Genomic DNA, 13,928 nt, shown 5'->3' with positions numbered 1-13,928 from the left:
TCCACCACCACCATCACCTCCACCACCACCATCACCTCCACCTCCACCACCTCCACCACCACCACCTCCACCATCACCTCCACCACCACCACCTCCACTACCTCCACCACCTCCACCACCACCATCACCTCCACCACCTCCACCACCACCACCTCCACCACCTCCACCACCACCACCTCCACCACCTCCACCACCTCCACCTCCACCACCTCCACCACCTCCACCTCCACCACCTCCACCATCTCCACCACCACCACCTCCACCACCTCCACCTCCACCACCTCCGCCACCACCACCACCACCACCACCACCACCACCACCTCCACCACCACCATCACCTCCACCACCTCCACCACCTCCACCACCTCCACCACCTCCACCACCACCATCACCTCCACCACCTCCACCACCACCATCACCTCCACTACCACCTCCACCACCACCATCACCTCCACCACCTCCACCACCTCCACCACCACCATCACCTCCACCACCACCACTACCACCTCCACCACCACCATCACCTCCACCACCACCACCACCTCCACCACCTCTACCACCACCTCCACCACCACCATCACCTCCACCACCACCACCACCACCACCTCCACCACCTCTACCACCACCTCCACCACCACCACCACCACCACCTCCACCACCACCACCACCTCCACCACCTTCACCACCACCATCACCTCCACCACCACCATCACCTCCACCATCTCCACCACCTCCACCACCACCACCACCTCCACCACCACCATCACCACCTCCACCACCACCACCTCCACCACCTCCACCACCAGCTCCTTCCTTTCTGCAGCGTCAGCCTGGAGCCCTGCCCTGCACCAGCCCTGCACCAGCCCTTACATCTCTCTGTCTGCAGGTAGGCAGACAGGCTGGTGGAGCCAGGGAACGTGCTGCACCCCATTCTGAGTGCTCAGGCCTCTTGCACGCAGGGCCCCCCTATCTATGCCCTCAAGTGGTCACATTCTCGCCAAGGCTTTAGATCTCAGGCTTTGATCCTCCGGAACATCAACTCGTTAGTTTTACCCATGTGACAAGATGGACCCCGCCCCAACTCTGAGGAGACCCGGGCCCTCAGGCCAGCTCCAGAAGATGGCAGGGGTAGGTGTTTGTACAGGTGGGCAGCCACAGACATGCTTCCCAGAGGCGATTTCCTTCCCTAGCAGGTGTGGAACGGAGGGCTTTATCGGGCCTTTAAATTTTTAAAGACCTTAGCTGGTGATGTTTTTATCTTGCTGTCACCCTTTATCCAGGGAGTGGCTTTGGTGTCCTAACTATTGTGTAGTAGGGTGTGAAAGCCTACTCCAGCAAGCCCTACAAAATGCAGATTAGTGGCAGAGCCCGGAGACTTGTTAGAGTCTCTGCAGAGATCTTCCGGAGTCTTCTGTTAGTCCCCCGCTGTCCTGGAGGTTGTCCTTTCTGGCTTGGGTCAACTGGTTCTTTACTGGCAAATCTTAAGACCTGATCTCTGTTTAAAACGGCAGTTTGGATGCTCAACTTACTAGACCTGGATGGAGGTGGGGGTTCCTTGGACTTCCCACAGGACAGGGAACCCTGATTGCTTTTCTGGCTGGGGGGGGGGGGAGGGACTTAGTTGGGGGAGGGGGGGAAATGGGAGGCGGTGGCGGGGAAGAGACAGAAATCTTTAATAAATAAATAAATTTTAAGAAAAACTACTTTTTAAACTCACAAATGACAACATTTTAAAATATGTTTTTACATTGATTGACTGATTGGTGTATATGTGTGGATACACTGAATCAGAGAACAACCTGGGGGAACTGGTTTTCTCCCTCTCTACCTTGTGGGTCCTGGGAAGCAAATTTGGGCCATCGGGCTTGGTGGCAAGGGCCTTTACCTGCTGAGCCATCTCGCTGGCCCAACAGTTTGTTTTTTGTAAGAAAACAAAAAGAAAAATATACAGATGTGATACAAGGAAAATGAGAGAGGAAGACACAATTACTAATAATTTTGCTATTCACTGACTTCTCTTTCATAAGACCCAGATTCAATTTCAAGTACCTATATGGGCACCTCACACCTGTCTTGTAATTCCAATTTCAAGGGATTTGACATGCTCACACAGCCGTACATGCAGGCAAAACACCAATATACATGAAATAAAAATAAATAAATACATAAAGATTTTAAAAAGAGGGGCTGGAGAGATGGTTAAGAGCATTGGCTGCTCTTCCAGAGGTCCTGAGTTCAATTCTCAGCAACCACATGGTGGCTCCCAACCATCTGTACTGAGATCTGGCGCCCGGGCATACATGGAGGCAGAATGTTGTATACATAATAAATAAATAAATTTTTTTTAAAAGATTTTAAAAAGAGAGAGAAAGAGAGAGAAATATGATTTCCAGCTGAGCGGTCATGGCACCCGCCTTTAATCCCAACACTGGGAAGCAGAAGCAAGCAGATCTTGCTGTTCAAGACCAGCCAGGGCTACACAAAGAAACACTGCCTGAAAAACAAAAAAGAAAGGCATGAGGTATCCAGCAGAAGATGATACTGAAGCAGAAGGATGGAGACTTCAAGTAAGGTATGAGCTACACGGAGAGTTTGTAATCACTTGGAGTCGGGCATTGGTGGCGCATGCCTTTAATCCCAGCACTTAGAAGGCAGAGGCAGGCCGGTCTCTGATTCAAGACTGACCTGATCTCCAGAGCAAGTTCTAGGATAGCCATGGCTACACAGAGGAACCCTGTCTCGAAAACCAAAAAAAGGAAGGAAGGAGGGAGGGAAGGAGAGAGGAAGGAAGGAAGGAATGAGGGAGGGAGGAAGGGAGGGAGGGAGGGAGGGAGGGAGGGAGGGAGGGAGGAAGGAAGGGTCTTGCAGCAAGATGCTGTCCTGAAAGAAAAGGGAACGGGGCTCTGTATCTCGTCGTTAGTTCATTCGGTAACTGCTGCACGCCTTGTCGTTTGCCATCACGCCTACAGGGAACAAGGTGTGCTGCGCATGCACTCAGACTCTTCGTGGTGTTCCCAATGAACGCAGAGCGTCAAGCACACAGAGAAATGCCAGATTCAACAGTGAGAACGACAACAGGCTCAGTTCAATAGATCTTTCTTTTTTATTGTTGTTGGTGGTGGGTTTTTTTTTTCCAGACAGGTTCTCTATACCCAAGGCTGATCTGGAACTCAGACACCCGCCTGCCTCTGCCTCCTAAGAGCTTGGATCAAAGGTGTGCTCCACCAAGCCTAGCTGCTACGACTCTTTTTCGGTTTCATTTTTCGAGTTATTTTTTTTTCTTTTCTTTTCTTTTTTTCTTTTTTTGCCTGCATGTATGTCTGTGCACTGGTACCTGCAGAGGCCAGAAGATGGTGTTAGATTCCCTAGAGCTGGAGTTACTGACAGTGTGAGCTGCCGTGTGGGGCTGAGAACTGAACCCTGGTCCTCTGAAAGAGCAGTCAGGGCTTTTAATAGCCGAGCCATCTCTCCACCCTCCTTTTTAATACAAACATATTGCTTTTTTATGTGTATGAGTTCTTTGCCTACACAGATGTACATGTACCCGTGGAAGCCAGAGAGGCCATCAGATCCCTTGGAACTGAAGTTACAGAAGGTGGTGAGCTACCATGTGGACGCTGGGAACTGAACCCAGGTCCTCTGGAGGAACGGTTAGTACTCTTAACAACTGAGCCATCTCCCCAGCTCCACATTTGAAACTCTTGCATCTCTTGCCTCTCGTTCCCAAGCTAGGGTTGAAGGCATGTGGCTTCGTGCCCTGCATGTTTAGAGTTTTTTGAGACAGGGTCACATGTAGCCCACAATGGCTTAAAACAATCTACTTAGCTGAGACTGGCCTTGAACTCCTGGTCTTCCTGTCTTAGCTTCTAGAGTACTGGCTTATTATTATTGCTGTTGTTATTTTGACACAAGATTTCATCAAATTGCCAGGCTGGACTCAGATTCTGGATGCAGCCTCGGCAGGCCTTAAACATTCAGTTCTCCTATTATAGCCTCCCAGGGAACTAGCTTTATAGAATCATGCTATCAGGGTCTGATAATTTTTTAAGTTGTTCTACTTTATTTTATTTATTGTATGTGTATGAGTGTTTTACTTGGATTGTATTGCTGTGCACTATGCATGTGCCTTTGGAGGCCAGAAGAAGGAACTGGAGCTGCGGGTATCTAGTTGAGAGTCTTCATGTGGATGCTGAGAACCAAACTCAGAGTCTCACAATAACTAATGCCAGCTGCTCAGTCACCTCTCCAGCTCTGAAACCCATCTAGAATATCATGAGGGTTTCTGCTTTGAGATAGTCTTCCTCTGTTGCTCGGTTGACCTTGAAGGTGAGCCTGCCTCTGCTCCCTAGTGTTGGTATTCTAGGTACACACCATAATACCTGGTCTTAGATATTATTTTTAATTATTTGTTTATTTACATTTTTTGAGACAGAGCCTCGCTGTGTAGCCCAGGGTGACCTCAAACTCACCATTCTCCTGCTTCTGCCTCCCAAGTGTTGAGTACAAAATACCACATCCAACAGAATAAGTAGGTCCAAATATTATATTACAAATTATTCTGAAAAGCTGAGGGGATAGCCTGGACGATAAGAACATTGCTGTCCAAGAATGAGAGCCTGAGTTCAGATTCCACACATACATTAGAAGCTAGGGGTGGCTGTGCACACACCTGTAACCCCAGCACTGTTGAGGATGGAGACAGGAGGATTACTGGGGCTTGCTGGGCACCAGCAGCCAGCCTGGCTCCAGGTTCAGTGAGATACCATGTGTCAAGTGAACAGAGCAAAGAGCAATAGAGCCAACACTGTCATCCTCCTCCAACCATGCACACGCCTGCATGTGTGTACACACCATACACACCCACACCACACTCACATACATATACAATACATCCTAAAGAAGACGTATCAGTCAGTAAAGTGCAAGCCTTGCCAGTATGAGGACCTAAGTTTGATTCTAGAACCCATGTTAAAAAAAAAAATAGGTGTGGGGCTGGAGAGCTGGCTCAGAGGTTAAGAGCACTGACTGCTCTTCCAGAGGTCCTGAGTTCAATTCCCAGCACCCACATGGTGGCTCACAGCCATCTGTAATGAGATCTGGCGCCCTCTTCTGGCATGCAAACATACATGGAAGGAATGTTATATACATAATAAATAAATAAAACTTTATAAAAAATAGGTGTGATGGTGCATCCTTGTAGTCTTTAACACTAGGGGGGCATCTGCACACTCAGGACACACACACACACACAGAGGAATTAAAATACACAAAGGAATGAAAGAATTGTACCAGAAGCAACCACCTGGATTCCCCGAGCGACACTTTCGTATGTTTGCTTTATCACATACACACACTCTAGCCAGCCACCAGCACCTTTCTCTTTGTATTCAACAGCACACTGTGGACATCTTTTCATAAAAACAAACACTTCCACGGTGGTAGTGTGTGAGACGGCCTCTCCCCATGCTGCCACTGATGTGGGCCTTCTGTAACACCTGCAAGAACCTGCCTTAGTGTAATTCTTTAAGGAGAATGTTCCAGTTGGGATGTTTGATGGGGCAGGGAGTGCTCAACACCCATATTAGAAAGCCTAGTTCTAAACCAACAAGGAGACAAATCAGAAGGTGGGGGTCCAGTTGCACCTGCATTGCTGGTGAAGCTGCGACTGGAAAGCGGAGGCTCTGCCTGCAGATAAGCAGGCTCGGGGATCTCCCGGGAGGAGAAAGACCTGGCCAGGAGCAGAGTAGAACATGTTCTCTCACTGTTTCATGTGTTTGAAGTTTTTCATAATGCTTGGGCTTTGCTGTGGTTTGAACACATCTCCCAAGCTGATGTGTTAAAAGCTGGATTGCCGTTGTTGTGGTGTTGGGAGGTGAGAGTGAATGAAGGGTGGTCGGGTCGTGAGGGTAGAGCCTTCAGGAACTATCACCCTTATGTCAGGAGTGAGTTAGTTATCGGGAGAGTGGGGCGCTTCAAACCCGCAGCTGGTAAGGTAGCGCAGCAGTTAAGAGCTTGTGCTGTTCTAGAAGAGGGTTGGGTCGGGGTGGAGAGATGGCTCAGCAGTTAAGAACACCGGCTGTTCTTCCAAAGGACCCTGGTTTGATTTCCAGGACCCACACACCTGCCGTCTGCAACTATAGTTCCAAGAGGAGCTGAACCATCTTCTGGCCTCCATGGGCACTACATGCACAAGGTACACAGACACACACGCAGTCAAAACACACATACACATAAAAATAAATAAATTTCGAAAATTTGCTGGGCAGTGGTGGCACACGCCTTTTATCCCAGCACTCAAAAGCCAAAGAAGAAGAAGAGACAGGAAGTTGGTTCCTAGCACACAAGTCCAGTAGCTCACAACCACTAGTGATTCCAGTTCCAAGGTATCCAGTGTTGTCTTCGGTTTTCAAAAACACTGCATTCGTTAGCATATGTGCATGAACACACGCATACACACACAATTAAGAATTAAATAAAGGGGCTGGAGGGATGGCTCAGTGGTTAAGAGTACTGACTGCTCTTCCAGGGGACCCGGGTTCAATTCCCAGCACCTACATGGCAGCTCACAACTGTCTGAAGATCCAGTTGCAGGGGATCTGACACCTTCACACCAATGCACATAAAATAAAAGTTAAATAAACCATAAAAAATATTTTAAAAAAAGAATTAAATAAAATGAGAAATGGCAAATCCAAGCCAAGTGTGGTGGTACACACCTGTAATCTCCCCACTCAGACTGTGACAGAGAGACTGGGGGTTCAGGAACGACTTGGGCTACACAGTAAGACTGTGTCTCAAAAAAAAAGTTTAAAAAAAAAAGGCAAGTCCACCTTTGTATTCCCTTCTGCATGGCATGTAGGTGCCTCTTCTATGCCCTTGGACTCCCCAAAACTGTGAGCTAACCAAACTTTCCTTCTTCAGCTCACCACCTTTCCTTTTTGAGACAACATCTCACGGCCTCCTGTAGTCCAGGCTGGCTCCAGAGTCACTAGGAAACGGAGGGTATTGAGATCCTCCTTCCTCCACTTCCCAATCCTGGGGTTAAAGGATTGTACCACCATGCCTGGTTTATAAGGCACTAAGGACCAAACACAGGGTCCTGTACTTGCTTCTTGCTCTACCAACTGAGCTTTGGAATGTGCTTGAGCTGGAGATGAGACTCAAATTTTTCTTTATAAACTACCAAGTCTGTGGTGTTCTATTATAGCAACAGAAAACAGACTAAGATAATTTTAAATTTTTTTAAATAAAAGAGGCCCTCGGGCAACCCATTTTTAATAGATACTCCAAGGAGGTAACATCAAGGTGGAGATGCTAGGTGGTTCAGTTAGCCCTGGGTCTAGTTTCTAGCATCCTTGGTTAACTTTTTTCTGAGGTAAACACTGTAGAGGACCGGCCTCCATAAAACCACCTATTGCCAGGGTGGGGCATGGGAATTTTAGAAATATAAGTAAAGAATATGAAGATGCATAAAAATCATAAGATAGAAACCATAGAATAATACCGGGAGGGCCTTCCAGTCATTGCTGAAATCCTGAAATCACCCACGTTTATTTTTCCACAGCTTTTATACCCAAAGTAAATGGTGGAGAACAAAAGACTTTATTAACATGATACTTGGACAACTTAACCAGTTTATCACTCTGAGCATTCTGTTGTTCAGGCAGTAGAATTGCTCTAGGTCACAAATCCTGAAAGCCATCCCTCCCCAGGTGGCCTCATAGTTATAAAGGAAGGAGCAAAAGTATGTATGCATATCCTGACCATCTGTCAGGACTGAATGTCAATCAATCAATGTCAAAAGAACCAAGCACTCACATCCTGAGTGAGGACACACACTATGCTTGTCAACCATTTTGAGTGACCTTCAAACTTTCTCACCATCAGACAAGGTGGAAATTAGACTCACATTTTCAGGCCTCCACAAAACACAAACAAACAACTCACCCCTAGATGGGCACCAACAACTGACCAAAGTATGCTGTCTGTGTCTATATGGGTAGTATGTGCTCCTGAGTGTAGTTACATATGAATGCCAGAAGAGGGCGATAGATTTTCCCCTACAGCTAGGGTCACAGGTGGTTGTAATCTGCCCAGTGTGGATGACTGGAACCTAAATCATGTCCCTTGCAAGCTCATTCCTACTCTCAATGGCTGAGCCATCTCTCCAGCCCGTCTTAGCCTTTCTTTTAGCCAGAGTCTGGTCAAGTATTTAACTGAGAGGAATTTAAACATAGTAATGGAGAGCCTGAAAAGCCAAGCAGGGGACAGAAATGAAACCCAGATTAAATAAGATGAAGTCACAGGCTTTTCCTCTGGCCTGCCCTCCTGCCCCCAACAGTGTCTCCTGCTGGCTGAAGGAAGTAATTTCTGAAGGGAACTGGGAAACAACCCACAGGGGTAACAATGCCTTGCAGAGGGAACTGAAGAATGATCCTGAGAGCAGCTGTTAATAATCTATTGTTATTGTTTTCTTTAAGGTGTGCGGGAGCAGGGTCTAGAATTCTGAGTTTCGGGAGCTCAGCCTGCCAGTGAATTCTGAGGCTTTCTAAGCGCCTTATTGATCCTTTGCCCTCTGTGTGTAGAGATGCCTGCTTGGCTTCTGGTCTCTGCAAGGTAATTGCTCAGGCCTTGGCAGGCACTCAGTAAGCCCTGAAGTCAGCACTGCCTCACCCAAGATTCAGGGAAGGGAAGCAAAGCAGAGGGATTTCTCAATAAACGTAAAGAGGTTGTTGTCTCAGCACCTCTGAGGACCTGAGGCACAGATGGGACGTACCGGCTAATGACGTCACACGGCAAAAAGGAGGCTCCCGGGGAATTCAGGGATAGACTCAAAGAAGCAAGGCTGTGAAACAGTTTCTGACAGGGCTGGGTGGCGCACGCCCAGAAATGGCTTCACCCAGTTTTAAGGCCACTTCCTGGATGATTGGGAAACATCTCCTGGTCTTTGAGACATCCCCATCAGTGAGATCCGGGGGAGTGAAACTTAGGAATTTTACTACCAAAAATGGGAAGAAAGTCTCTATCTAAATATTTCTCAGAATACCCAGAGTTTAACCTTGAACCAAGGTCAAATATGTTTATTTTCCGAGTTGAGAAAAAGGATTGTTCTTTGGAAACGGAGCTTATTTGGCCTGCTGTATGCAAGGCCCTGGGTCCAGTCCTCAGCAAAACAGAAAACTCTTCAATATTTAAAGATTCTCTCTCAGGTACAAAACATATTCTCCAAGTTCATTCCAGAAAATGCTTCTCAATAGCAGGTTGGTAATGGAGTCAGGCAGCAAATTTTGGAGAGCAGAACTGGGGTGGATAGACTGATTTTGCCTCTGTCCTGGCTGTCTGGCTGTGCGCAGGGGACAGAACTTCTAACTATTAAGAAATCTGACCAGGACAACTAGAGCTATACAGAGAAGCCCTGTATCAAAAAGAGAAGAAAAGAAAAAAAAATAAATATAAATCACGTGAACTACTCAGAGAATTGTATGGACTGGAATAAGCTCACACATGGAAGTCCACGGCTGCAGGTCTGCCATGCAGTGAGCAATGCGGAACTGCGGTCATTCAGTTTCTTATGATGCACTTGATTTGTGTGCACTTTGCAAAGACCCTTCGCCTTGCGTGATGCACTGCAGCGCTGTTGTGTGCGGTCAGCCAGGGAAGCAACATTGATTTTGCTTCTCTTGTGCATTTAGCACCCAGCCGGATGCTAACGGTTTATCGTTGTGTTCGTTTCACTCATTCAATAAATATTTGAGTGTTTGAGCATTTGATGCCAGGCTGTTTTCTGCACTGGGGATCTAGCCGTGGACAAAGAAGACAAAAATTCCTGCCTGGGGTTGGAGCGATGGCTCAGTAGATCTCCCATGTCCAAACATGAGGATCTGAGATTGGATCCCCGACACCTACTTAAAAGTCATGTGTCTGTAACCTTAACACTGCAGGCAGAGAGGTGGGTCCCTAGAGCTTGCTGACTAGCCAGCTCTGGGCTCACTGAGAGACTCTGTCTCAAAAAAAAACAAAACAAAACAAAAAAACCAATGAAGTGGAAAACCAGTGAGGAAGACACTCGACACGGACCTGTGTAGTCACAGGCACAGGCAGGAGTGAAATAGCTTCCAGAGCTTAGCACAACTGACTCCATGATGGAAGTACCACTCAGGCTGTAAAACTCAGCATACAGACAGCACCATCTGCCAAAACTGAAAGCAAAAATGTAACCCATCAAAGTCCATAGTTCTGGGAAAGTCTCTAAGCCTACTAACCTTGCTTTTTAGCTTCTGAAATATGTCAACCCAGGATATGGTTTTTGTGCTTAAAAGGCTTGGAGTTACACTGGGATCCCAAACATCCAGTGTAGTCCCCAGCTTGCTAATAATAACTTTCTATTGGCTTACAGTCCTGTCCAGGCAGTCTTCCGTGGTGGACTCCACACACAAGTGTACCAGCACAAGCACATGTACATATGTACACACACACACACACACACACACACAAAATGCACGCATACATACACTACACACAAACACACACACAAATAAAAAACAGTAGTTAAAAGATGTTCATTAGGGCCAGGGAAGAGTCAGGGAAGAGCACTGTTGCTCTCCCAGAGCGCCTACAACCACCTGTAGCTCCGGTTTCAGGGATCTGGGGCCTTCTCTGACCTCCATGGGTAGCAGGCTCTCACATGCACAGACATTTCAGCCTAGGAAGGCGAAGACATGGGATCCCCAAAGGAACCTAGCTAGTCAAAAGTATAGCTGTTTTGGGAAACTCTGGGTTTGATGAGAAATCCTGCCTCAAAGGATATGGTAGAAGAACCATAGAAAGATTCCTGACTGACAAACAACCCCAAGCCTCCACATGCATGCATTTGTGTTTCATACATACCCACTACATACATGTGCCCTCACACTGGGAACACACACACACAGACACGAGGAAAAGAAAAGGCAGGCTGTCTGTGGATTGTACCTTTTATCTCACGCATATTTTCCTGTGTGGGTGCTGTGGGGAAGTCTGGAGTTGTTTGATTCTGACAACCTTAGCCTCCGTCTCCAAGAGGGTTTTAGGTGGGAGGAAAGAGGGAGAGAGGTAGCAGAGAGTAAAGCAGCGGAGACGCTTAGAGGGAAGCAGTGGTACCAGAGGCTGCGCAGCACAGTAAACGGCGAGTGTTTAAAAACAAAATGCCGGGCGGTGGTGGCGCATGCCTTTAATCCCAGCACTTGGGAGGCAGAGGCAGGTGGATCTCTGTGAGTTCGAGACCTGGTCTACAAGAGCTAGTTCCAGGACAGGAACCAAAGCCACAGAGAAACCCTGTCTCGAAAAACCAAAAAAAAGAAAAAAATGCAACCAAGAAACACCAGGAGGGGGTGATTCTCTGGAAAAGGAGAAAGAATGGAAGACTTCCAGCCCGATGTAGCCGGAGGATGTACAGCAGGCTATCCCCGTTGGAAATGGTAGTATAGTTCAGATCTTTGCTCCAAAGGGGGCTGGGAAAACAACTCGGTGGGCCAGTGCCTGGCACACACAAAGCCGTTAGTTTTATCCGCAGCACCACACACACACACACTCACACACACTCACACATACACACAAAAGTCTCCAAAGGCCCATGTATTAAAGGATTGATCTCCAAGGTCCACTAATGGGAAATGATAGAATATTTAAAAGCTGGGGCCTGGAGATAGGTGCTTTAATCCCAGCACTTGGGAGACTGGGGCCAACCTGGTATATAAAGTGAGTTCCAGGACAGGCTACACAGTGAAACCAACCCTTTTTCAAAGAAAACCACACACACACACACACACACAGAGAGAGAGAGAGATCTAGAGTTCTTTAGATTACCAGGAAGACGTGCTCATATTTTGTTATTTAATATTTGATTTGTTAATGCTACAGATTTGAATTTCGGGTTTTTATTTTTATTCATTTTATGTATATGAGTATTTTGTCATCTGCATATACATTTTGTGAATGCTTGGTGCTCAGAGAGGCCAGAAGTGAGCTTCAGATTCTCTGGAACTGGAGTTAGGGATGGCGGGAGGCAGCCATGTGGGTGCTAGGAAACAAACCCGGTTTCTCTGCAAAAACAGAGTGTTCCTCAACACTGATCCATCTCCCTAGCCCCAAATTAATTTTGGCTTTTAATTTTTTAAAAATTTGTTTGTGTATATGCTTGCCCGCATGCATGTACACCATGTGTGTTCTGGTGCCTGAGGAGGCTGAAAGCGGGTGTGGAAACTCCTAGAACTGGAGTTACAAATGGTTAAGAGCCATCCTGTGCCCGTTCTCTGCAGGAGCAGCAGTGCTCATAACTGCTGAGCCGTCTCACTAGCCTCTTCACTTCTGTCTCCTAAAGTTAATTTTTTAGGACAATCGTATGCATGTATAAAATATATTTGGACACATTTATCCCCTGTTACCTTCTCCCAACTTCCTTTTCCCCCTACCAGTTCCCTTCTTCCTGCCTTAGTGCACCCCGTTTTCAGTGTGTCTGAGTACAAGTGGTGTTTTTTGCATGAACTTAAGTGGAAGTTGACTTACCAGAACTTCCCAGTAGCTACCCCACAGAAGAAAACTGTCTCCCCAGCCCACTAGGGAATAGCTCTGGAGCACCAGGTCCATTCCTCTTTCTTTCTTTCCTTCTTTCTTTCTTTCTTTCTTTCTTTCTTTCTTTCTTTCTTTCTTTCTTTCTTTCTTTCTTTCTTTCTTTCTTTCTTTCTTTCTTTCCTGGCCAGGAGGTAAGTGGGTTTCGTATTCCTTTATACCTCTGCCATGATACGCTGCTCTAGCATAAGCCCAAAACTTTGGGCACTTTCAGCTGTGGCCTGGAGCCTCCAAAACTGAGAGCCCCAAACAAACCTTTCTCTTTCTAGGTTGCACGTTGTGGGTATTTTCTTAATATGACAGAAAACTAACCAATACAGACGGGAAAGCTCCAGAGGCCCAGAGTCCGCTAAGCAAGATTTCCGCTGTAAGGTATATTCCCATTGTGGAAAACGAATACCCCCAGCCAGACACTTCCTCTGAAATGAAACAACAGCCGGAAGCCTCCTCATCACATCTGATGCTAGGTTTCTGAAACATCACCAGACAGAAACTCTTGGTCTTTCTCCAGTCCCAAACTTGTTCTGCCCATGGTGGGATTCCAGGAACCCAATCTTTTGTGTGTGGTGGTGGTGGTGGGGGGGTGTTTCGAGACAGGGTTTCTCTGTGGCTTTGGAGCCTGCACTGGAACTAGCTCTTATAGACCAGGCTGGCCTGAACTCACAGAGATCCACTTGCCTCTGCCTCCCAAGTGCTGGGATTAAAGGCGTGCACCACCACCGCCCGGCCAGGAACCCCATCTTGAGATAAGGATTCACATTGCCCACCTGACGCACGAAGTGCTCCCAGGAAGAACTGGTAGCCAAGACAGAAGGGCAAGAGGTGATGTGAACACAGCCCTAGTCCCTTAGAGGGTAGCATCAGCCTAACCTTCAGGGGAGCTCGATGGTGCAATTACATTTTAGGATTTGTCTATCTGGGAGGATATCGGGCTGTCACCTACACCAGGTAATCATCGGTTGTGGGTGGAGGAAGCAAATTCTGGGCGTCTGTTTTGTTTTTCTGAGACAAGAGCTTGTTATATAGCCCATACTGAGCTGACCAGGCTATCCGTAAATTTAACTGAAACTCAAGACCGAAATTCATTCAGTTAAACGATTGAATTGATGAATGGCCAGCTGGGGAAGCTGCGCAGAAGGCTGCGTCGTGATCCAAGCACGCAGCAGAGCTGAGTACCGTTTGCTCCACTCTGCTCGCGGCCCCCGCTGGAATGCTGAGTGCCCGGGAAGGCGGCGGAAATGAGCCCGCTCCACAACTCTCCAGCCGAGTGTTTACTTAATTAGGGCCTGTATCCCGAGGCTCGTTTGTGTTTAACTGTCCGC

This window comes from Microtus pennsylvanicus, chromosome 6 (assembly GCF_037038515.1).
Source record: "Microtus pennsylvanicus isolate mMicPen1 chromosome 6, mMicPen1.hap1, whole genome shotgun sequence".
Taxonomy (NCBI): Eukaryota; Metazoa; Chordata; class Mammalia; order Rodentia; family Cricetidae; genus Microtus; species Microtus pennsylvanicus.
Note: the sequence above shows the minus strand (reverse complement) of the source record.